The sequence below is a fragment of the Argiope bruennichi genome, chromosome X2 (genome assembly GCF_947563725.1).
Source record: "Argiope bruennichi chromosome X2, qqArgBrue1.1, whole genome shotgun sequence".
Classification (NCBI taxonomy): Eukaryota; Metazoa; Arthropoda; class Arachnida; order Araneae; family Araneidae; genus Argiope; species Argiope bruennichi.
In genome coordinates, this window is record NC_079163.1 from 75,753,643 (window position 1) to 75,777,105 (window position 23,463).

Consider the following 23,463-nt stretch of genomic DNA (forward strand, 5'->3'; position numbering starts at 1 on the left):
TAAGAAAATTGGATTTTAAAAAACATAAAATATCCACTGAACGGTGGCTACGTCTTGTGCTTATTTTGGAGACAATATTGTCTGAAATTGAAAATACTCGTTCACTAGCTACTGAGCTTGATTTTATAGTTTTCATGGCATCAAATAACAAATCTAAGTTTTGGGTTCTTTTATTCGTTGCCTCAAATAATGAAAATTCAGCTTTCAGTGTCTCAGGATTTGTAAGTTTTCCTTTAGGGTCTTGAAGAAACTTATGAATTGATTTTTCCATGGCTTCCTTTAAAAACGCATTACACTGATGAGTAGTTTCTTCGGTTTGCTCATCATCAGAATCGGCTTCCACGTAAGAATTCGGAAATATACTAGACAATATCTTTCCGGATAACTTGATGATTTCGGTTTTTGAAGCTAAATAAAGCATTAGATTTCTTCCCTGAACTAGAAATGTTTTGTGGATTTTGCAAATACAGTAAAAAAGTTGCTAATTCTACTTGTCTTCTTTTTTGAATTCGTTCTTCTAAAGCATATAATAATTTGAAACTTATTTCAGTGATTAAATTTTTTAGTTCATTTAACAGAAATTCAAATATACCTTCACTTGTTAATAAATTGGCATCTCGTCGCCCTAAGCCTTTAGCTGCTAGACGAATCGGTCCCAACCGATAAAATTCAAAATATTTGTTTGTTTTTATTGAAGAAGAGGCTTTCCGGGAAACCGGTTTTCAAACGTAACAAATTTACTTTAAAAAACCGGGTTTGAAAAACCGTCAAACCCTAGCGTTATTGTTGAAATGAAGTTTAAACCGTTTTCATTGTTCTGTCAAATATTTAATTTCATGATTCTTTTCCATTGTTGAATGCTAAGGAAGAAAAATTCTGTTTAACATCTGTGAAATTCACATGTAAAAAGGAAATTTCATCGAAAACTAAAAATTAGATTATTCGAACAATTATGATTTTAAAAGAATTATTACGTGAGAGAACTTACTCTATTAGGATTGTTCATATATACAATGAACAGAACAAATATAAGGCTATTAAAATAACTTGGCTTTACAATTTATTGTTTTTCAGTGAATTGTAAAGTATAGTAATTACAATTTGTTAATTGTAATTAATCATTACAATCGTAAACATCGAATTGTAATTATTACAATCGGATATTTAAAAATATTTTCTTGTGGGAATCATGAACTTTAAGTCAAGTACAAGAGATTTAATTGGAAATGGCACAGATAATCTTGGTGAATCAGCTGGTTGCCAAAGACAGCCAGTGCAAAATAAAGTATATAACTCTTTAACGTAGACTAAGAATTACGTATAGCTTTCGTAGTTCTGACGAACTGGCGATTGACCTTAAACAAATCCTTCCAAGCCACTAGAGATCATTGACTATTTATAGGATTATCTGCTAAAATTTGGCAATGCAGAATCGAAATTAAAACTAATCTCAATATAGTTCTTGAGGGGTGGCAGAAAATGCCATGTTCTATCACTCAACATTTAATTCTGTGACGAATGGAAAAAACAGTAAGGCCAGAAACTACTTAAAACATTGTTAGTGTTTATAAATTTCCCGTTTTTTCTCTTTTCGTCTCTACTTACATGTTCAAGACAAGCTGTTTAAAATTAAACTCGTTAACTTTAATCAAATGAAATTTTATTTTTGCAATGTTTTGTTATTTTTGAATAAAATGTGTGTGTGTATGTTATTGAAATAAATAATTATTTATTACTCCCTCTCAAAAAAGAAAAAGAAAGAAAAAAAAAAGATCGCTATTGTACTGCCATGCATACTTCCTGGAGTGACTGCACGTGTTGTTCATTATGAACAAATAATTTGTTAGTAGACAAAGGAAACTTCAGAAAAAGATGTCTCATCAGGTTTGGATTAAGCACTCAAGGAGTTCTTAGACAGTTCAAGTATCGGGGACCCGTTTTTCTCCTTCGCCTGCTTTCAAACCAGATAATGCGTTATTGATTTTAATTTAATTTCTAATAAGTACTTGTAAGTTCCAAAGTTTGAGTAAGTGAAATAGTGAATATTAAAGTGCGAATAATTTAAAGAGAGTTGGTTGTCTTATATAAAAGTAAAGTTTAAGAGTAATTTTATGCAGAATAATAATAATAATAATAATAAAAAGACTATTTTTAGCGAATCTAAATATTATCTAATTGTAGGATCGGGCATTTTTTTAAAAAATCATAAGCGATGCATTGTTTTTAAAATTATAAATGCGTCTTTTTTTTTTTTTTTTTTTTTTTTTTTTTTTTTGCGTTTTTAAGGAACGCACCTTTAAAAAATGCAGCTTAAAATTACTTAAATAAAGGTAATTAGAAATGCCTTTAGAATGTCATTCAAAATTTCTAAAAAATATTTTGGGAAATAAAAAGTAATTTGAATAAGTTCGAATATGTGGCCTTTGTAAATTCAAAGAAAGTGCAAATTTAAATTATTTTGGAAATATCGAGAGAGGGGGGAGGGCCCAGAGCCCCTGAACAGTTAGTTGCCTATTTGATAATCCAGTCCTGTATCTCACCAATCCTATATTTGCTCCTATAACCTAATGCAGTTAATGTGTACTCACATGATACATACTTATAATATCAACCCATTACAGGAAGAAAAAAGGTATGGCATTAAAATACAAGATGATGGATGACATGAATAATTACTCTCCTTTTGGAACTGACATTCTTCTTAATTTTTTCTTTCAATCGAAAATGCACTCATATACACAACTGTTTGCTCTTGAGAATTTCTATTATCGCATACATAATTTTCCACGGAAACAGGTAATAAAAAACTTTATTTTACCTGTAATATTGGATCGATATTCGAAGCGTCGGTGGTATAACGGTTAGCATAGCTGCCTTCCAAGCAGTTGACCCGGGTTCGACTCCCGGCCGACGCACGTCTTTTTATTCTCCCTTTCTTTTCTTTTTCTTACTGTGGTATGCGATTATCCATAATCAGCTTACAGTGTTAGTAATCAATGATCCCTCCCCTCAGTTTTTCCTGTAGCAACCATTTCAAAAATTATTCCCTTATAAAAAAATTAAGATTTTAAAAGAATTGCTGGGAGTTAAGCCAGTTAAAAAGTGAATGGTATTATCTACTATCTCATCAAGATTGAATGAATAAAATTAGTCATATTTAAAATTATAGAAGTGATAGTATTTAAATCTATAATATCTTCCAGCTGATTTATAAGAATCTGGTAACTACTAACACTTTTTTTTTATTATGTGTTTCGGATTCAGACATTACTCAATTTGCACTGTTTGAATCGTGGCGCCATCTTTGGGAGAAACGGTTATATTTCTTATTTCAGATGTTTAAAAATCAAATGCTATTAATGGTTTTTATTCCTCCTTTTTTCCTCCCCCCTTCAGTATAATATCTTCCAGCTGATTTATAAGAATCTGATATCTATTAATACTTTTTTTTATTATGTGTTTCGGATTCAGACATTACTCAATTTACACTGTTTGATTCGTGGCGCCATCTTTGGGAGAAACGGTATATTTCTTATTTCAGATGTTAAAAAATCAAATGCCATTGATGGTTTTTTCCCCTCTTTTTCTTTTTTCTTTCTACCCCCCCCCCCCTTTCAGTTTTAGCTACTTAAGAATTCACATTTATTTTATAAAAAATGTTACATTTTATTAGGAAGAGCTGAACGCTTATCATTAATATTCATGATTAAATGTTAGAAATAAATACTGTACAAAATTGATACTGTCGAATTCTTTTTCCACTTTTTCAACATTCATTAGTTATTATTATATATTATTTTTATTTGACTTATTTACTATAATTATTTTTTTAATTTATCTTTCTATGTTTTTATTTATTTAATCTACATCTTTTATCAAAAGATTTCCTTCTATTATATTTCTTTAGACTATACTTTTTCTCACTTAAAAGCAGTGAATAAATCCTAAACCAACTGTTTTACCATTCTAACAATGGAAAAAAAATCTTTGAATTTTCGTCTTATAAATTTTAATGCATTTTACGAAAAAAAAAATACCTTTTTCTATGTATATGCAAACTAGAGGCTTAATTGGGGGGCTCAACGAAAGTATAAAAAGCGGAAGTTTCTGTGTGCCAAGGAGACAAAACATAAAAGCATTTGTATTATTTTTTGAAGTCAACAATAATAAAGGGACAAAAAATTATACCATGCAATGTCTTCCATTTAACCATACTAAGCCACTAATGACAAGTGGATGCAGGTCGAGTATAAATATATATAATATGAATTATTCTGATTCAGGCGAAATGTTTATATGAGTAACAAAATGCAATGACTTATTAAATCGTTGTATTTAATTAACTTCTTAAAAAATCATTGAACTAATTTTTTTAGGTTTTGATTTATTCGCAGAATTACATATAAACAGCGATTTAAAATAGAACACGTTTTATACAGAAAGGAAAAAGAAAAGTTTTTAGATTTAAGAATTCATCCTATTTGGTGTTATTATACAATATCACTGGAATCACAAAAATGTGATAATTGTATTAGGTACTCAAAAGTTTTAGATACACAAAACTGATAGACATTCTCCTAATTTATTTTGATTTATTCGCAAGAATTACATATAAACAGTGATTCAATATAGATCATGTTTAATATAGAAAAAAAAAGTTCGCAGATGAAGAATTCATTCTATTTGGCATTATTATAGGATTGAATGATTATTAACCATATACTTTAAGTATACAAAAGTATCAGATACATAAAACTGACAGGTTAAGAGTATCAGGTACTTAGTATCTGTTTTTAGATTTGTTTAATGCTAAATGGAAATCTCCTCTACCTCATTTGTTTTCAATTGGTGACGTTACATCAATTTCATAAAACGATTTAAGTCGTTATATTCTAGTTTGCCGTCCTGCCTCGACAATGCTATGAGCATTGTAATGAGCCGTAATTGTCCCTGTCCCCATGTAATGGTGTACATATCAATGAAGAATTCTCGTTTCTCCTATACTATATCAACAAAGTCTTTCCTTTCCTCTTCTCAACAGCCCGTCAATCACTGTCAAAACCAAAATTAACATCACATTATTTTCGCCTCTTTCGAAAAAGTGAAATCCCAATTTGGAATGATATTCTTATTTGTATCAGCTATATCTTTCCGCTAGAACTGGGTCAAAACTAATATATCAACTTGATACACAGCATCAGAGTGGTACTTATATCAACATGGTATAGAATGTCAAAATGATACTTCTATCAACAAGAAAAAAGATATCGGATAGATGCGCTATCACTTAACTCCAGTACGCCGTTCTAGCTCGGCAACACTATATGCTTGTTATGTTTTCTAACTACCCATATATATTATTTCTCACCAACACATTGAATAAAAGTATTTCTAACGCATTTGTTTATCAATTTTGTTTATCTTTTCTTGCATTAAGTATATTTTAATACTTGCATTTATTAAATATGCAAGACCGATAAGATGTTCAATAAACAAATAAATGTATTTTGCTTTAAAAATTTTTTTAATTCAAAACAACTAAGTAACTCAAACAACAGAAATATCATTAATAAATTAACTGAAATCAAATCAATTAAATTAAATGTTGAACATGTATATAACTTTCAGAATATAACGATTTAAAAAATATCCTTAAAAAAATGCTTATATTTTTAATACCAAAAATATAAATATTTTCTTAATAAATGCAGGACGGAATACTAAAAAATAAAATTTAAATCTTGCTATCATTCTTTAAGTTTTATAAAAGTCCTTCTTTTTATTTTAGAATGTTTTGAAAATAAATAAAATATAAATTTAAACTAACAACCGATGTTACAAGTAATGAGCAATTTGGGCAAAAGTAAGAATCTTCGATGCTAATATTTTTTTAGCAGATAGTGTTTTAATATCTATTGACAGCAAAACGGTTGGCTACGGAAGGTATCAAATATAAAATTATCAGGTAAAAGTGGTGTGTACATTCGAGTATCAGTCTGCTCCTGATACACCAAAATCGGGTGTCAAATTAACCGTAATGTCAGTTGCGAGGACCCGGTTTCATTTCGACGGGCGAAGAAGCGTTTTCTGGCTGTATCAGGTATAAAAGTATCAAGTAGAAATATCAGATGCAATCGGTATCAGTATCAACTTATACCTAATATATCAAACAAAATCTACGTTATTAGTCGTCAATCATAGAAACTACGAACTATTCAAAAAAATTTCTAAATCATCTTGCAGATTAGACTTGGAATGAACGAAAGCGAACAAGTACAGTTATCAAAGTAAAAGTGAAGTTTAGTGTGCCCCTTGCTGCGCCAAGGATGTCAAGCCGCCAATAAAGATGGCAGACAAAGTAAACAAACACTTCTGCGGAACAGTTACGGTTACCACTTTCCACAATATAATTATGATTTTTTTTTTATTGATAAGTATTGTTTTTATCAGACAGTCTTTTGGGTGCAGAGCAAAAGTTACAGCATGCGATGCCTTTCGCATCTGTTTGAATCTGGCAGAATTTTTTAACTTAAAAAAAAAAAAAAAAAAAAAAAAAAACTCCTATGGCTTCGCTAGCAATGGGAGCGGGAATCTAGTAGCTTGGCTAGCACTTTGTACATAAGGACTGTGTGGATAACAGGAACAGTACAGACCTTTTAATATGATGCGGATTCAGTCCTTTCTTTCTGCAACATCAGATCTGCACACTAATCTTCACTTCAACCGCTATCAATTTTATAATTTTTTTAGAGTTTAATTTCTTTATACTATCATCACCATTTTTTAAAAAATTAACTTGCATGTATAACTTATTTATGTGTTTTTAATTTTTGCATGTTATGATCTAACCCTTAACTGGGGACGTGCGGTCTGTGAGACCGCTAGCGATGGATTTTCGGTCACCCCTATTCTATTTTTAGCTCAGTTGAATGGATTGACTCTGTAGCTTCCGGTTTTGTGACCTTCAATACACATGCACTTTTTCAACCGATTGCAGCGGATGCTTTTTAAAATAATTCAGTTATGTCTTTTAGTGCGGTCTCTAAGACCGCACTTCCCTGTTAGTGTTCCAGTGATAAACAAGACTTAGCAGATGACGCTAAAACCTGGGCCACGAAATAACATCCAATTTACTGATACTATTATGAAGCAGTGCTCCTGACACTTTTAAATGAAGCAGAAAGTGATTCTAGTGATAAGGATAATTGTATAGAAGAGTTTTTCGATGAAAGTTCGCATACAGCTGATTCTGATATGTATGTTCAAACATAATAAATTTTCTAGTGATAATGTATTTTGAAAAATTTATAAAATATATTAATATACCAAGAGATATATATACAGAATTTATAGGTTGATTTTTATTCTAATTCTTAACCTGTATGTTTAAAATGCCCTAGAAAACCGTGCTATGAAAGTCATACAAGCCGATAAAAAAGGGCCAATTTTACCCATTGTCAATTTTTTTATTTTTCATATAATTGTTGAATTTTACATTATATTGCCTTCTATACACCTTCATATACTGTAAAAATAAATATGATTTAAAAAGTAATATGTTTTTTCAAGAATATTATTTATTGTAACATGTAATTTGAGAAGAAAATGTATGTTCCAACGCATTTATTTTTTTTCAATGATAATATATTTTGAAAAATTTCTAAAACATATCTATATATCAAGAAAAATATCTGCAAAATATATTAGCAGTTTTTCATACTAATATATTCGTTAGAAAATTTAATTTGAGTGTAAATGAAATGCGGTCTCGTAGACCGCACCTCCCCAGTAAAGTCCTAAAATTTCACCTCCCCAGTTAAGGGCTAATCTTATGTCACAATGATTGAAGATCTTTTAACTTAAATTTCGAGGAGGGTAAGTTTACTCAAGCGTATCACTATGCACCGCGCATTAGATAATTTTCGATGCTTTTATGTGCTGTCAGGTCTGCAGCTCCATCTCTTGTGTATCAATCTTTTTGAATCATTTCTTCCGATTATTTATTTTTATAGATCATCTAACTTTCATAATAGAAAAGTTAATTAATTATCATAGAAAAGACGATAAGAAAAGTTTTGGAAAATAATTCCAGGGAACACTACAGTTCTGATTGATGAATTATCACTCTTTATATTATGTCAACAACATAATTAAGCTATCGCGATGTAGCTGATCGAATTATTATTAGCTTGCTGAAAAGCATTTCTAAATACTTCAGTAATCTCTTGTCATTAACTACCCTTAGAGTGACGAGGAAATTGGTAGAACTTCCTTTAGCAGGGATTTAGAAAATGTCTGGATGTTGTTACGATCGTGTTCGTGCTTTTGTTTAACCAATTATTTCCCTCCATTGTGCAGACTTCGACAAAAAAAAATAATAATTGAATCATAAATACATATTTTGATATTTTGTAATGACTTGTTTCAGCCATTTCCCTCTGATGTTAGTGAAAAATTTCGCGAAAAAGCAACATTTTAGAGATATTTTTGGATTTATACATATCAGGTTAGTAATTTTCGTCAAATTTTTTTATTTAATTAAAATGAGAACTATTATAATTAAGCTCGTTTTATTCTAGTTTATTGCTAACGAATGACAAAGGACTCACAATCCTAGTTGTGAGATATATTTAAAAATTTAAATAACTACAATAAAATTCCAATCATACGAATCAATTTTGGGAGGAAAAAAATACTAAAAGTTTCGAAATTGGGAGAAAATGTAGTAGCTTTCCCAACAGAACGAAAAAGCGTATCGTTTCCCAATAAATGCCAATAAGAGGAGCTAAGTTTTAGCAACTAAAATAGGGATATACGTATAGAATTGTACTTATATAACGTTAATGCACAAATATTTATGTAATGAACCATCAGAAACTAGTTTATAATTTCTTTTTTATGTAATTTTTACAGTATTATTGTTTTAAAATTTAATTTCATGAATAAAAGCGTTTTTTTTTTCTCTTCTATTTTACTTAATTTCTTAGCTTTATTTAACTATCCGAAACAATTCGATCGCCATTTAAATTGGATAATTGGAATTTTATTGTATATGTATAAAATCTATTACCCATTTTATTACATATCATTTTTCAAAAAATAGTTTTGAAAATGTTTATAAATTATATACCTTCTTTTTATGTAATTCAAAATAACAAATTTACATCTATATCTTGTTTTTATTATCAGTGGCAGTAACTTTTAGATTATATATATAATCAATTATCATTTGTGATTGGTCATATTGTTGACCCAGGTATCTTATTTCCTGGTATATCCGGTATCTTATTTAAACAGGTAACTTAACCTCGCTTGTTTGTGGATAAAAACAGAGGCATAAAGTTTCAAACAGCTATTTATAAAACGATTCTTATTATAATAGCTTCTGAAATAAATGCAGCTTTATATGTTCTTAAGAAAGGAAAAATAAAATCCTCAAGGCTTGAATACAAAGTTACGATGTGTGTTTTCTCTAGTGCAAATAAATATAGTCATAAACATATAAGTATCCAGGAGAAGAATAAATAAAGCAAGCGAAATTGCTTTATTTTTGTCTTGCGGACGTCTTTCTGAAACCTTGTACCATTTAGGATTGACAGATCTTATTAATTTTTGTTTAAATCGATAGACGCTTAAATACTTAAATTACGAATCACACATTCGTACGTTTTTTCGTATTATTACATTGCTTTTTCCTTTTGCATATTTACTAACTTTCCTGGTCTATGAATTTATTTGGTCTCCTAGTTATATGACATATCCTGTTTGAGATATTTATTGTTGCTTTATTTCATATTAGATCCTAAAGAAAATCTGGACAATCAAAGCTTGTCAAACTGAATTTAGTAATTTAAATAAACTACCGATAGAATTAATAATAGATTTCAATGTTAAAAATTCTTTAATTCGCTGCATGAGTTTGAGAAGTCATTGCATGTGAAAATTTTAATGTAATGTTTTTGCTTAATTATTTGTTCGCAATAAGGGATGCTTCTTAAAGCTAAGCAATTCACAAGACGGTCGGTATCCTGGACAATCGTCGAGCCATTCAGTAGTGGGCACCTCTTATTTGTGATGACTATGTCATGATTCCCTTACACTGCCATGGCTAATTACCACCAAAGTGACAAACCACGGATTTTGCGATACGATTACTAGAATTTAATTTGGCAGTAAATAGATTCTTAAGGGATTTTTTTTTTATCATGCAGTATATTTATCCGAAAGCATTCTTAGCGTTTGAAGAATTAATTGAAAAACATAAAAACCGAATTTGACTTATTAGATTTGTATTTCAAACTTTGCTTGATCTTTTTGGATTTTGAATTTTGGAAAAATTTGAGGTCCCATTATTTTGAAAAATAACTTATGGCATACTCACTGAATATATATAGTAAGTAAGGTTTATGCTTTGGCTGTTTTCCATTAAATATTTATATAACGGAGCTGGCTGAATCACGAGTTCGAGTTCTTCAAAGAAACCTCGTATATGGGGGCTTGACTCATGCTAAAACGGTTTTCACGAACTTATTTTAACGTCCCGTTTAGAAGCAACACAAGGGCTATTTTGGTATGGAACTTGTAATTTTGAGCCGTGGTCAGATGATAATGACGACAATTGAGCTGGCACTTCCTCTCCAAACTTCTGTAGACGTTTGGCCCCGAATGATTAAACGTGCACCAGGGCCATCACTTACATGACGGTTCGGTAGAGTTTGGTTTTGAATCCGAAGCCGAGACCTTATCACAAGAGCATCGCGGACCCAGGTCATTTACGAATACTCTACTGCTGCGCAAATCCGATTGCCAATGGGAAAATCCATCAAAATTTGAGTGGTGTGGAGTGAAAGTTTGAGTTTTCTTTCATTTTCATCATTTTGCGCCATTTGGAATGGTGACTATGAGATCACTGTGGAAATGTTCGAGAGTGGTGAATGTGTCCAAAGGCGGGAGGCTCGAGATGCATAATTCTCTGATGAATATGAAACGAAGGAAATAGAATGTTGTACTTTTGCGAAATGTTCATCGATGAAATCAGAGTCTGCCAATAGAGGAGTAAGATCGTGGATTCGAGTATCTACTATTTAAGTGAGCTTGGTGCAAGTTTGACACTGTCATATGGATTACTAAAGGATGAAATCCCAAATCTTCGTTATTGGGGTTCAATTCCAAATGGTTTGATTAATTCCTGATAGGCCTTGTTAAGCTTAAATTTAATGCATCTAAATAATGAATACAGAGTTAGTATGTTGTTGTTTTAATATTCAGATGCTGCGTTGGAGCGCTTCTAATTTGTCATTGACGTAAAGTCTTTTGACCTTTGTTTTTTTCACGAAGAGTAGAATCTCGAAATATCGTCCAAGCGTTGTCTTTTACTGAGAAGAGCAATTTTGTCCGTATATCTTTTCTTTTAGGTGGATCCAAGCCTATCAATAATATTTGCTGTATTATAGTTACATGTTAACTCAAGTGATTCGATGAGATGACATTTTCCAAAATTGTTTCAGTTGATATAATCTTCTATCTATATTTGTGATTTGATTAGATTCAAGTGATTTGATTAGATGACATTTTCTAAAATTGTTTCATCTGATATAATATTTTATATCTATTTATGTAAAAAATGATTTACTCATTCTGTTTTTTGAATGTGAAGTCAGTTCCCAAGAAAAGATTTAACAAAATATTTCTTCTTCACAATGTTCTAGTTGGACGTTTCTCCCATAGTCAAGCAAACAGAATCTAAAAGTAGTATATATTTTTTCTAGAATGGAAATGTATCAAAAGTGTTTACAAAAGAATTGACTGTATGTATAATTTAGTGCTAATTGTTGATTTTTGACAATTTTTTTTTTAATTTTTTAACAAAGGTAAGAACGAAATTTATTATAAACTTTGTATTTACCTGTTTATTTTCTAAATGTGTATTTTTAGTATTTTTTTTCAAACCTTAATTTTTTTGATTAATGTATAATTGAAGATATCCAAATCAAAGCTTAGTTTCTATGAATGAAAGAAGGTTGATGTTGCTAGGGAGAAAGTACTTTGAAATCTTTTATGCGATTGAATTAAAACTACTCTTGAATGTGTAAAATGATAAAAACCCATAATTTTTATTATTCAGATCTAATAATTAGATTATATTGAAATTAAGGATATTAAATGAGTTTAATTGTTTCATAGTTAATATCAGAATTTTTATTTATTCATTAGCTAGTATAAAATTTCTCATTAACGTGTATATTTTTTGATACAACCAATACATCGAAATATTTAAAGTTTTAAATGCAATGTTTTTAACAAAATCAATCTTATTAAAGTGTTCATTTTTCACACGAGAAAATATCCTTGAAAAACAATTAATTTTTCCTCAAAATTTCTTTTTGTCCTGAAAGAAGTTCATATGTGGAATTACATGTACAAGCTTATTGAAAGAAAGAGATTCATCCTTGAATGAACATGTTCTGATCGAGGACAAGATACGTGGCAATGAAATATCAGCAGTCAGATGAATTTAATTTCTGACTATATTTCCCCTGCCCCTTCATGTTCTTTTAACTACTGTTCTCACAATTTGAAGATTTGTTTTGCCATGACCGTTGTTTACCTCTGGAGGCCGACTAGTTTTAAGGACACAGATCTTTTTTGGTTCAGTTTCGGTAACCCGGAATCAGAAATTTCAAGGATAGGGATGCTTGCTTTCTTTCAGAGGTCTTTCGATTTAATTTTTTACCTGCGGTATGGGAGGGAAATCGAAATAAAATAGGATCATATCAGATAGGATTATCCAGATTATTTATTCACTTAATTGGATGCCTAGATAATTGGTACGGAGCTAAAAAAAATTAATGACAAATGGAATCTGGAAAACATATATCGATTACATTCGCTAAAACTAACAAATTTATTATAATCAGAATGAATTGCATGAAATTTGAATTTTTCAAAACTGTTTACATTTTATTTCCTCCTCGATCATTGCCAATAAAAGATCGTTACTACGTTATTTTAATCCCTAAGAAGATTTCAGAAGTTAAATTTGCTTTTAGGGATGAAGTGAAGATTAGTGTGCCCCCGAGTTTATCGCCCACATGGCAACCCACACTCTTCTAGCAACCCTAATGCTGTTTTGTTTACTACTCTTTATAATGGTTGAGTTGTACATGAACTACAACTATTTTATGAAAAATGTTAAATTAAAAATAGTAAAAAATAGTATAGATTAAAGATTTTAATTTTGCTTTATATTATAATTAAAAGTTTTTTTTTACAACTAATAACACACTGCAATTTTATTTTTAATGTGAATACGAACAGAAAATATTTATACTTTGGAATTTTTAATTGTCAGTATGCGCTTTAAAAAATCGTCTGAATTCTTACTTTACCAAATCGTCTGCATTCTTACTTTACCAAATCGTCTGCATTCTTACTTTACCAAATCGTCTGCATTCTTACTTTACCAAATCGTCTGCATTCTTACTTTACCAAATCGTCTGAATTCTTTCTTTAAAAATTTTCTGCAATGGAATTCTTCGCTGTTCTCGTAATTCTTTTGGTGCTCTAACGGTTAGTTCCCTTGATAATTTGTTGTATCGGTAATTGTGCAAGAATGGGATAACAGTAAGTATTTTGAATCTGCATGTAATATTTCTACCATGTTTCGAAAGGCATATTTATCGGCTATATTTATATCATTAGTTTTAATTAGCTATATTTGTCATTTGTGGAACAGTTACATAGCTATATTTATGTCAGTGAAAATTCAAAAACCGAAAATCAAATTTCACGTCAAAGTCGATTTAAAAAATATATGTATAATTTAAATAATGATAGGGCCAAAAGTGATGAATTATTCATATTTTCAGACCTCTGAAGAAATGCACTTAGGTGATTGAAATGAATACCTTACTAATCTTTTGATTTCATTGTATCTTTTTGAAAATGTCTATTTTTTTATTTCTTTGATCCTTTTCTTTTAAATTGAAACGAAAATAAAATCAATTTTTTATGGAAACACCGCTGCTATATTTTTTTATCAATTTTAAAGCAGAGTTTAGTTTCACCATCATTAAAATCATTTCATCCTCATTACTATCCTGTGATCTTAATGGTTCCTGAGATTATAACAGGTTGTTAACTTTTTCACTTTCATTTTTTTTCACGGCCTAACATAGACTGGTTCTTGTGCCATTAAACGTAATTAATCAACGGTTTAGGATTCCATTTATTATTGTAAATAGAAAAACACTTAAATATCATACAGATTAACGAAACAATAATTATTAGGTTTATTAGGAAACTATAATTGTTAGACTTATGATTTTGGATGTTTTTGTTATGTCGATGACTGTGCATCTATATCGAGGTGTTATAAATTTTGCATTTACATATTACTAGCAGCCTTTAGCGATGAGCTGTTCATCTGCCATAATGATAATAGTTTAGTTATATTGATAGTATTAATTTTATCGAATTAATTCAATTCGAAGCACTTCAATGAACTGCATCTTGTTAGAATAAGTACCGCTTTAAATTATATTTACAAGGTAAGAAAATATTCTGATGGTGTTATGCTTGCCATATGTTGAAATTAAATATTGCATAAAATTGGAAAATTAGGTCCAGTTATTGAAGCAGGAGATATAAATTTTATTTTCAATATTTCTCGAAAATGGTGAGAGGAAGGTAGCAGGCCATCCTTGATAACGTATCTAACTGTCACGAGATTTCGTATGATATAAACATTGGCGAAATCGGTGCAATAGTTGAGATTGGGAGACTGTCAAGTTTTTACCCTTAGAAGTTTAGTACAGTGAAGTAATATTTTTGAAAATTCTCTCAAAAATGGAGAGTGGTGGGAAGGTGGCCATTCATGATCGAATTAAAAATAGGTTATATCGGTACAGCGATATAACTGAAGAACGCTGTCGCGGTTTTCCACCCATAGAAACTGCGTGGAGAAGTAGCGTTGTTGAGATTTCTCTTTAAAGGGTGGTGGAAGACAGACGACCACTGATGACGTAATAGGGGTCTTGAGCTTTCATATGAAATAAAGTTTTTCGAAAAAGGGTTCGGGCTGGGTGACTTATTCTTTGGCTTTTCTATTTATTTTAAATATGTAAATCGATATAAAAAATGTTGTGCAATTTTTGAAAAATCTAATAAAACCGATTGTAAGATTGATATTGTGATTTTTGGAGCTCTGAAGGCGAACTTTTCTAGTCCCGAAAAAAAAAAAACTTTAATTGTTAGTGTATATTTCTTTAAAATTGGAAAAATTTTCTTTAAAAAAATAGCGAGCAAAATTTTATTAGAAAATTTTATAAGTTTTATAAAAAAATTATTTCCTAAGACAACTTTATGCATTGATAAAGGATTAAATGAGAAAAATCGAAATTTCTGACTTTATATGTTGCATTTTTCTGCCTCCAGAAATTATTACCACACGGATGCCTTGGCGGTACAAAAATAGAATCATAAATTTTATTTCATCTACTTAATGCTTTTAGCTTGGCTGCAACAGTTAAGCGTTTTAACTAGAATAGTGTAACTACTTTGATTTACTCAGCTGTAGATGCCGAAGCAGTTTCGTTTTTATACCGATGTCCCTTATCTGCACACTACAAGACGACCTTTAAATGACATTTCGGTCTAGGAGGAAGGTTCGCCAAAATTTTAATTTTACTCATGACAAAAATTTTGTTTTGAAAGCAGCAGACGCAAGATACCTCAGTCATGCCTTTCTTTTTTGTATTTATCAGATATTTTACTTTGGCATTATATATTTAAAAATCTAATTTTTCAACAAATGTTTAGGTTATGTTCTATTACTATATAAATAATGCAGACCTTTTTTTTCTCCTGTTTATATCGTTAGTTTAAAATTATTTATTTTAATAATAAATAATTTTAATTATCGTTAATTATTAATTTTATTAAGCTATAAATGCCATTTTTAGTTTAAAAATTTCAAACCTTTTTAATAATATTTATTTTGTAATTTTAGCTGTGGTTATGTACCCCTCCAACTGCTTATCCCGCGATTTCCGCGGGTTGGCAGTCTGTCTATTTTCTATTGCAACCCGCGTTTTTTGCGGTTTAGTGTGTTTATCTTTTACTTTTGCAGATTTTTATTATTAAGTAGTATGCTTTAACAGTCTGCTTTGTTTGAAAAACACCTAAACTAATTTGCAAATGCCGCATATAAATAGTGATTTTGAAAATTTCCGCAGTTTCAAAGGGTTAGAACCCCTAATACTGCTTATAGGTATGACAAAAACAGAAGCCCCAAAACGCTTGGTAAAAAATCGTTTACAGAAATTCTCCCGTTTTATCAAAAAAATTGAGTCTCAATAAATCTAATAAAATTTATAAAGCTATTAATTTTTAAAAGTTACGAACAGCTTTTAGGAGAGGGGGAAAAAACTCTATTCTTTTAAGTCCTGTTCCGACTACTTCCGAACTATTTGATGGATATGAGAATTTCAGATTTCTATTGATTTGTATTAAATTCTGTTAGTTCGTAAATTTTTTGACGAATATTTAACCAAAAAAAAGGCAGGACAAAGTATTGTTCTTGCATTTTCAAAATGTAGAAAGGAAAACTCATTTTAAAGATTAATTTTTAATTTTGCCTTTATTTTTTAGGTAGGGGTGAAGCATAGTGTGTCAGTAGAGAGCAAGATTGAAAAAATATTATGGGGGGAGGGGGTGGATACAGAATATATATGTTTTGCAATTTGGATGAGATTGATGGCTATATATTCAATATTAGATCTACGTCTTGCTTTAAGGTTACTTGAAGGTTATTAAGGTGTCCGATTTTTTTCGTGTAAAATAGTGCTCGCATATCAGGTTTGAAAAGGCGTGTTTTTTTCCCCCTCAAATCTTTGATTTAAAGTTAAAATTCTAACACAAAATCCTCGTTTCCTATTGGAAAATAGATATTTTTATTATATTAAAGGTAAGTGAGGGGAAAATTCATTTCATAGACTTTTGCAGTTCGCTCAATGACATTATAGAAATGTATTATTATCACAGATGATAATGACACACATTCACTTTTAAAATACATAGTTTAAAGCAAATTAAATTTTTTAAAAATTTCTTACTAAAAAGCTTATTAACGGAATACAAAAATATTCAATCTCGGAATAAATTCTGATGCCCTAATAGATAATGTGATGAGGTCTAATTTTTAGTCATGATCAGATGACGATATTTCATACCACATCAATGTAATAATATTCGTGTCTTGATGACACGATTATTAACAGTAATCAGTCTCACAAGCACAGATATTCATTCGAACCAGTTCTTCATTTGTTGTATTAAAACCAAGACTCTGTCACCAGGCTATCACATTTCTAAAATACATATTATATATTAACTTGGCTTTTATTTTTTGACTCAAAGATGGCAAGGATATTGATACCTATACCACTTAGCTATTTGGTAACTTTGTAAATGCCATTGTATCCTTTAACTTCGATCTGTAAATGATCTTTTTTGTAAAAACTAGTAAAAGTGCTTATTGCTTATGTTATTAATTCCACTTTATTTGAAATTAAGCCTATAATGCGTCCTGAAACTGAGATATTTGAGGCTTTTTAATATTATGTAATTTTTTAATTGGACCAGAGAAAAACTTAAATGCTTACACAAAAGCTGAACCATTTTGATTTCGTATAAATCAGGTTTATGCATAAAATACTTCAGCTTTAAGTTTTGTGATTGCCCATTTTGCTTTATTGCTCTTGTTTTTAACCATTATTTAATATTTTGATTTCCATGAAAATAATATTTTTTTTATAATATTAAACGAAGTAATTTTTCCCATACCTCTGTTCTTTTCATAGTCCATTAATAGCTGTAGGTGTATGATTGTTGATAGCTTTTTTCAACAATCAAACTAAGTGAAATACATAAGTGAAACGGGGGCCGTGGGGCCCTGGTGGTAAGGTCTCGGCTTCGGAACCGGAGGGAGTCAAGTTTGAGACCCGATTCTGCCGAAGAACCGTAGTGTAAGCGGGTCTGGTTCATGTTAAATCAGTCAAGGTGAAACGCTCTCCCGCTGTTGTGGTATGGGAGCTTGGAGAGAGGGGTGCCAGCTTAAATGTCGTGAGGTCTCAAAATAGCCTTGGTGTTGCTTTAAAACGGATTAATATAAACTAAACTAAATCATAAATGAAACGTATGGTGATTTAACTGAAATGTGAGTTAAATAGTATTGGATAATACCTGCTCTATATTTCTCTCTCCCCCCCCCCCGAGACATCAATAGTGTATTTAGATATAAGACTATTTGGTTCATCTAGACGGAGTATTACTACTCTGGTCAATGTGCTACTGTTTTTATAAGAATTCAAATTCATATTTACATTTGAAACCGAGAAATTTAATGATTTAGCAACATTCTTTGAGGCTGGTGAATTTTCTTTTAAAAGTAAAGATCTTGTTTTAAAAATATATGCAGAATTGTACTTCTTTGTTGGAGACGTATTTTGAATTCTTTTTTCAATAGATTGCAAATTTTAATTTATCTTTCGTTTATTATCAACCATATTTATTGTAATTCCACGGCGGTTACAGCATTCTTGAATAAAACAGCAGTGATGTTTCTCATTTGAAAGAGCAAAAGTATATCTTCCTATCCTTTGTTTATTTAGTAACGGCTTACTGTAATTTAAGAAAATTTCTAATAACAGATAAGTCTGAGCAAATAATTACTATAAAAAGTAAAACTGTTCTAAACCATATTTCCATTACAATTTTTTAAAAAAATATGCGAGCAGCTTTCAGGAAAATGTAACAATAAAAGATATATAAAAATTAAGCGATACGGTTTTAAAAAGAACAACCAGTTTAATGTCATTCATCTTTTCAATTTAAAAAATATTCAATTGTTCTTATAAAAGGGGGTTATTTAAAGGACAGAATGCCAAACTGCCTCATTTCAAATGATGTGTTGGTCTGTAACTTTATTTAAACAGCTTTTTGTATTTCTTCATTTTACCAGGGCCTGGTGGCAAGGTCTTGGCTTTGGAACCGGAGATTTTCAGGTTTGGAACCCGATTCCACCGAAGAACCGTCGTGTATGCGGGTCTGGTGCACGTCCGGGCCAAACGTGCTCCCGCTGGTGTGTGGAGGGGGGTGCCAGCTCAGGTGTCATCCTCGTCATCTGATTGCAGTCAAAATTACGAGGTCCGTTCCAAAATTGCCCTACTGTTGCTTTAAAATGGGACGTTAATATAACTAAACTAAATTTTTCATTTTACATACTTGAGTTTAATTGTTTAGAATTTCTAATTTGGAAAACTAATTCATTTAAAGATATTTTTAAAATAAGATATATGAACGCAAAAATTATTTTATTAGTTATGAACTGAACCGGTTCTTTCAAATTTAATATCAGAACGAAATAGCCTTTTATTTTAACATCAATTTAATAGGCGTGATGACGCAAGTAAATATCCACTCTTCAACCATAAATAATTTGTTAAGAGGTTTTGTATACAAATTTAGAATTCAGAATAATTCTTTTGGTAAATATTTATGGTTACATTATTCTTTTAATGATCTCAAATGACGCAACTTCTCTGTAATACTACTTCAGTTACAGATTTTTATGGGTTAGAAATATATCAGCGCACTAAAGATGCTTTTAAAATAAGATATATAGACTGAAATAATACTTTTTTATTGGTTATGAATTGAACCGGTTATCCAAGTTTAATTTTCCGAATAAAATACGTGAATTTTTATTTTTATATCACTAAATATACTTGATGACGAAAGTAAATATTCTGTCATAAACGGTGAATAAATTGTCAGAGGGTTCCGAATATTAACATTTTGAATTTAATATAATCTTTTGGTTAACATTTATGAATACTTTGCATTTTTAATGATCTCAAGTGTCAAAATTTTCCTGATTCATTCTTCACAATACTTACAAATTACTTACTGGTAAGTTTTTAACGATTGGAAATACAGGGTGGTTATAATTAGAGTTCCACTTTGAAATGATCATAAAAGGAACTACTGGATCAAATGTTATCAAACTTAGTAATAGTTTAAGGAAGGCCATGAAAATTTCTTTTCCGCCAAAAGAAAGAAAAAAAAAAAAAAAAACTCGCCACCAAGGGATAAATGACGCTGTATGCAATATTGTTAAGCAAAATAGGACATGAAGACATCGGTTTAAAATGTGTTTAATCGCTTCTGAAACGTGTTACAAAGCATGTTCAATGTGGACTCGCCATTTTCTGAAAGCAAGTTAAATCGCATTACTGCATTTCCAACAGTAGCTTTTAGCATATCAGGAGGAATGTTATGCACATGTCAGTGTATCGCATCTTCCAGTTCGCCAAATTGCTTAGATTATCACCATAAACAGTGCTTTTGAGATAAAACGTATTGAACATGCTTTGTAACACGTTTCAGAAACGATTAAACAGATTTGAAACCGGTGTCTTCATGTCGTATTTTTCTTAGCAATTTTGCATACAGCACCATTTCCCTCTAGTGATGAGTTTTTGAACTTTTTTTTTTTTTTGGCAGAAAAGAAATTTCCATGACCTCCTTTAAACTATTTCCAAGTTTGATAACATTTGGTCCAGTAGTTTTATAATCATTTCAAAGTTGAACTTTAATTATAACCACCTGTATATTATCATGGTACGAGATTCAAATATAACGAAATAAATGTTTTTAAGATTATTCGCTATTATTTTTGAAAGAACGTCTGTTATCTGATATTATATAAATCTGCAACTTTATGTAACTTTTGATAAATCGTCTTCATTTAATACACGCGTTAGCTGAGAGAAGTTGAACATTTTTCACTGCAGCCTCAGAAAATAGCTTGTGATTTATTTTCAGAAAAGCAAGTTAAGAGGATTGCATATGTCGTAAATTTTTCAACTATTCATATAGAAACATAACTTCAATTTCATTGAAATTTTTTTGACAATGATAGAGCATCAAATATTTCAAATACCCTTTGTATGTCTGGTTTTCTCAGTAGAATTTCTATTTATTTGGAGAGTGTGCTGGGATATTGAGTTATATTATCAGACAGTTATACCAACTCATATCAGGCGAAGTTTTATCTTAAAAATTAGGAAATCATTATTTGTCTAAATTGTTCCTAAAAATATTAAAAAGAATTTAGATTTTAGAATTTCGACTATTTTTGTGATTTCGCTGAATCAGTGAATTTGGAGAGTGTGTTGGGATATTGCGTTATATTATCAGTCAGATATACAGATTATAATGTCATCGTGTGCTCAGAAACAATGGTTTCTAGCAACCTAAATGTATTTAAATGCTACAATTTCTTGATACTATACACGCGTCGGCTATTTTTTTGTGATTTCGCTGAATCAATGAATTTGGAGAGTGTGCTGGGATATTGCGTTATATTATCAGTCAATTGTACAACTCATTAAAATTAGGAAATCATTATTTCTCTACATTTTTCCTAAAACTTTTTAAAATTATTAAAATCTGTATGAATTGTAGAACCATTATTCAGATTATAATGTCATCGTGTCCTCAGGAATAATGGTTTCTAGCAATCTAAATATATTTAAATGCTACAATTTCTTGATGCTATCAAAGAGTCTCGGCTATTTTTATAATTTCGTTGAATCAAAATTTGTGGTAATATGAGTGAATTTAAAATGAAAAACGTATTAATTTTACGGGACTTAATTGTTACGAGAGTTAACTTAACGGGAGTTAAGTTACGGGAGTTAACTTAATTGTTACGGGAGTTTGGAAAACTTAGTTTTGCTTCAGAAGAAAACCACCCTCTTCAGTATTTCTGTTTTTCAAATTTTTCAAGTTGTTAAAAAAATTATAGATAATATTAATAATTTCCACTCATTATTAATTATCTTATTGTATTATAATATTATTTTATTATTAATAATTTCCATATTATTTATCCCATATTAAAATGCGATGAAAGTGCTGTTAACGCAATTTATAAGTATTGCGTTGTAATATATCCTAGCACATTTTATCATCAGATTAAATTTTAAAATTGTGTCCTTGTAAATGCCATTCCTTTGAAATTCTTTTGAACAGTCTTTGCGATCTTGATCTAAAGTTATTAAAATTCTTTTCCTTTTATCAGATTGCAAATTTTGAGAATGATTTCAACATCGCGTTAAAGCATTTTAAAAGAACTGCAAGACATAATGTTCTGAAAAATTTACACATTGGAAATTTTGTACTGCTAAATGGCAAAATTTTTTAGAAGTAAAAATAATAATAATAATAATAAAACGCTATTTGAAGTTTGTAATGTATAGCCATGACTTATTTATTTCGATATTTTTTTAAAATCATTAATCATCCGGGAAAAGCGGGAAAATCTATTCCATAATAAACGCAATATTAAGTAGTTGTTATAAAAATTGACACTTCATTACAAAATAACATTAAATTTTGATATTCATATTGATTTTGGTGTTTTACAAAGCAATTACTCTTGAATAGAGAAAAAAAAAACCAATGCAACTAAATTTTTAAAAAACATTGATAAAAAGTTATAAATCTGCGGTATTATTACTCATCTTCGGATGTGTTTTTTTTTTTTTTTTCATAAACTGGACTGATAACACTGTCAATAACTTTCATAATTAATTACGTAGAATCAACATTTGGTGGGCAAAAAATAAGAATAAAATACGAGTCATTTTCATATTAATTGCGTATATGTTACTGTATATTGATGTAATTATTGAATATGTTGGTTTTAAGTTTAAAATTTATTTTAATTAGATACTCTTAATGCTGTATATATATAATATAGTTCTCTTATATAAAGTTTTGGGCCATAAAGCACACTTTTTCCAGAACAAAACTGGGAGCTCTTGAGGATGATTTAATCCTGTTATTTCCATCTCTAAGTTTGATATTCTCAAACTCTTGTAGTTTGTAATATCTACGATCAGCCTTTATTAAAAAGCATAAAAAGTTATTCATTTTGAGAAATAAGAAAAATTGCATTGAAAAGTCAGCACATATAATTGTCCCTCGCCGTCTGTAACGCTGGGTAGAGTTAAAAATATCCCTACTGTTATGAAAACTCAACTCCTATTTTGAGGTCTTTGCGTCTAGCATCTCAGATAGGATTGATTTTTTGTGTATATGAATTAAGTTAAGCATAAATAAAAATCAATTGAGGGATCGTAAACTTCACGTTTTATTTACATTTATTTTGTGCGAGGTTGTATTTAAGACCAGTGAGCGGTGATTTGAAATTTTTATTATTTTATATTATACTGAATTATTTATTGTTTATTTTTATGAATAATGAATTATTCATTTTTCAATTATATGTTCATTATTATGAATATATGATTCTTTATATTTTCACTGTACGGGACCATGGAAAGTTAATTCTTTTATTTCCTTTCAGATTTTTTTAAATATTTTGAATCTGGT

General features: G+C 30.0%; 1 protein-coding gene and 1 non-coding gene across 2 annotated transcripts in view; both read left to right on the top strand.

Moving 5' to 3' along the window:
• LOC129960118 (nocturnin-like) overlaps positions 1-23,463 on the top strand; it is a 161,683-nt gene that overhangs the window by 52,385 nt on the left and 85,835 nt on the right. The gene's annotated exons all lie outside the window — the stretch shown is intronic.
• Trnag-ucc (transfer RNA glycine (anticodon UCC)) lies at positions 2,844-2,915 on the top strand. The gene has a single exon. It is a non-coding gene; the product is annotated as a tRNA-Gly (tRNA).